A 4,103-nucleotide genomic window follows, 5' to 3' on the forward strand; every position below is an offset into this window, starting at 1 on the left:
CATTCGGTATTGAGGTATCAGGACTGTGGATTGTGGGTTGAGGATTGAGGATTGAGGATTAAGGATTTGGGATTGAGGATTGAGGATTGAGGGTTGAGGATTGAGCATTGAGGATTGAGTATTGAAGACTGAGTATTGAGGATCGAAGGTTGAGAATTCAGGATTGAGGATTGACGATTGAGGATTGAGTATTGCGGATTGAGAATTGAGCATTGAGGATTGAGAATTGAAGATTGAATATTGATGATTGAAGATTGAGGATTGAGGATTGAGGGTTGTGGATTGCGGACGAGGACTGAGGGTTGAGTATTGATGCTTGAGTTCTGAGGATTGAGGACTGAGGATTGAGAATTGAGGTTTGAGGATTGAGGATTGAAGATTGAGGATTGGGTGTTGAGGATTGAAGAATGAGGATTGAGGATTGAGGACTGAGGATTGAGGATTGAGGATTGAAGATTGAGTATTGAAGATTGAGGATTGGGGATTGAGGATTGAGGATTAAGGATTGAAGATTGAGGATTGAGGATTGAAGATTGAGAATTGGGTATTGAGGATTGACGATTGAGGATTGAGGATTGAGGATTGAGGATTGAGGATTGACGATTGAAGATTGAGGATTGAGGATTGAGGATTGAGGATTGAGGATTGAGGATTGAGGATTGAGGATTGATGAGTGAAGATTGAGGATTGAGGATTGAGGGTTGTGGATTGCGGACGAGGGCTGAGGGTTGAGTATTGACGTTTGAGGTCTGAGGATTGAGGATTGAGGATTGAGAATTGAGGATTGAGGACTGAGGATTGAGGATTGAGGATTGAGGATTGAGTATTGAGGATTGAAGATTGTGGATTGGGTATTGAGGATTGAACATTCAGGCTTGGGGATTGAGGATAGAGGATTGTGGATTGAGGATTGAAGATTGAATATTGATGATTGAAGATTGAGGATTGAGGATTGAGGTTTGTGGATTGCGGACGAGGACTGAGGGTTGAGTATTGATGTTTGAGGTCTGAGGATTGCAGATTGAGTATTGAGGATTGAAGATTGAGGATTGAGGATTGAGGATTGAGGATCGAGGACTGAGGATTGAGGATTGAGGATTGAAGATTGAGTATTGGGTATTGAAGGTTGAGGATTGAGGATTGAGGATTGAGGATTGAGGATAGAGGATTGAAGATTGAGGATTGGGGATTGAGGATTGAGGATTGAGGATTGAAGATTGAGTATTGAGTATTGAAGATTGATGATTGAGGATTGAGGATTGAGGATTGAGGATTGAGGATAGAGGATTGAAGATTGAGGATTGGGGATTCAGGATTGACGATTGAGGATTGAGTGTTGAGGATTGACAATTGAGGATTGAGGATTGAAGATTGAGTATTGAGGATTCAAGATTGAGGATTGAGGATTGAGGATTGAAGATTGAGGACTGAGTGTTGAGTGTTTAGTGATGAGAATTGATGTTTGTGGATTGAGGTTTGAAGATTGAAGAATGGGGATTGAGTATTGAAAACTGCGAATTGAGGATATTCTATTGAGGATTGAGGATTGACAATTGATTGTTGAGGACTGAGGACTGAGGTTTGCGGATTCAGGATTGAGGATTCGGGATTGAGGTTTCAGGGCTGAGGATTGAGTGTTGAGGATTGAGGATTGAGGATTGAGGATTGAGGATTGAGGATTGAGGATTGAAGATTGTGTATTGAGGATTGAAAATTGAGGATTGAGGATTGAGGATTGAGGATTGAGGATTGAAGATTGAGAATTGGGGACGGAGGGCTGAGGGTTGAGTGATGAGAATTGATGCTTGTGGATAGAGATTTGAAGATTGCAGATTGAGTATTGAGTATTGAAAACTGTGCATTGGTGATGTTGTATTGAGGATTGAGGATTGACAACTGATTGTTGAAGACTGAGTGCTGAAGGTTGAGGATTCAGGATTGAGGATTGAGGATTGAAGATTGAGGTTTGGGGACTGAGGATTGAAGATTGAGGATTGAGGGTTGAGAATTGAGGATTGAGGAATTAGGATTGAAAATTCAGAATTGAGGATTGAATATTGAGAATTGAGGATTGAGGACTGAACATTGAGGACTGAGTGTTGAGGGTTGAGTTATGAGAATTGATGTTTGTGGATAGAGATTTGAAGAATGCAGATTGAGTATTGAGTATTGAAAGCTGTGAATTGAGGATATTCTATTAAGGACTGAGGATTGGCAACTGATTGTTGAGGACTGAGGGCTGAAGGTTGAGTATTCAGGACTGAGTACTCAGAATTGAGGTTTGAGGACTGAGGATTGAGGATTAAAGATTGAGTATTGAGGATTGAAGATTAAGGATTGAGGATTGAGGATCGAGGATTGAGGATTGAGGACGAGGGCTGAGGGTTGAGGGTTGAGGTCTGAGGACTCAGGACTGAGGATTGAGGATTGAGAATTGAGGATTGAGGATTGAGGATTGAAGATTGAGGATTGGGGACTGAGTGTTGTGCGTTGAGTGATGAGAATTGATGTTTGTGGATTGAGATTTGAAGATTGAACATTGGGGATTGAGTATTGAAACCTGCGAATTGGGTATATTCTATTGAGCATTGAGGACTGACAATTGATTGTTGAGGACTGAGGGCTGAAGGTTGAGGATTCAGGATTGAGGATTCAGGATTGAGGTTTGAGGACTGAGGATTGAGGGTTGAGGATTGAGGATTGAGTATTGAGGATTGAAGATTGAGGATTCTGTATTGAGGATTGAACATTCAGGATTGAGGATTGAGGATAGAGGATTGAGGATTGACGTTTGAAGATTGAATATTGATGATTGAAGATTGAGGATTGAGGATTGAGGGTTGTGGATTGCGGACGAGGACTGAGGGTTGAGTATTCATGTTTGAGGTCTGAGGATTCAGGATTGAGGATTGAGAATTGAGGATTGAGGATTGAGGATTGAAGATTGAGGATTGGGTGTTGAGGATTGAAGAATGAGGATAGAGGATTGAGGATTGAAGATTGAGGGTTGAAGATTGAGTATTGAGGATTGAAGATTGATGATTGAGGATTGAGGATTGAGGATTGAGGATTGAGGATTGAGTATTGAAGGTTGAGTATTGAGGATTGAAGGTTGAGGATTGAGGATTGAGTATTGAGGATTGAGAATTGAGGATTGAGGATTGAGGATTGAAGATTGAGGACTGGGCTTCAAGGAGTGACGAATTAGGATTGAGGATTGAGGATTGAGGATTGAGGATTGCGGATTGAGTATTGAGGATAGAAGATTGAGGATTGAGGATTGAGGATTGAGGACTGAGGACTGAGGATTGAGGATTGAGGATTGAAGATTGAGTATTGAGTATTGAAGATTGAGGATTGAGGATTGACGATTGAGGATTCAGGATAGAGGATAGAAGATTGAGGATTGGGGATTGAGGATTGACGATTGAGGATTGAGTGTTGAGGATTGAGAGTTGAGGATTCAGGATTGAAGAGTGAGTATTGAGGATTCAAGATTGAGGATTGAGGATTGAGAATTGAAGACCGTGGACTGAGTGTTGAGGGTTGAGTGATGAGAATTGATGTTTGTGGATTGAGATTTGAAGATTGAAGAATGGGGATTGAGTATTGAAAACTGTGAATTGAGGATATTCTATTGAGGATTGAGTATTGACAATTGATTGTTGAGGTCTGAGGACTGAAGTTTGCGGATTCAGGATTGAGGATTCGGGATTGAGGTTTCAGGACTGAGGATTGAGGGTTGCGGATTGATGATTGAGGATTGTGGATTTAGTATTGAGGATTGAGTTTTGAGGATTGAGTATTGAGGATTGAAAATTGAGGATTGATGATTGAGGATTGAGGATTGAGGATTGAGGATGAGGGTTGAGGTTTGAGGATTGAGGTTTCAGGACTAAGGACTGAGGATTGAGGATAGAGAATTGAGGATTGAGGATTGAGGATTGAAGATTGGGGCTCCTGTATCGACGTTTGAGGATTGAGGATTGAGGATTGAGAATTGAGGATTGAGGATTGAGGATTGAAGGTTGAATATTGATGACTGAAGATTGCGGATTTAGGGTTAAGGGTTGTGGATTGAGGACGAGGTCAGAGGGTTGGGT

The sequence above is a fragment of the Calliopsis andreniformis genome, unplaced genomic scaffold (assembly GCF_051401765.1).
Source record: "Calliopsis andreniformis isolate RMS-2024a unplaced genomic scaffold, iyCalAndr_principal scaffold0111, whole genome shotgun sequence".
NCBI classification, from domain to species: Eukaryota; Metazoa; Arthropoda; class Insecta; order Hymenoptera; family Andrenidae; genus Calliopsis; species Calliopsis andreniformis.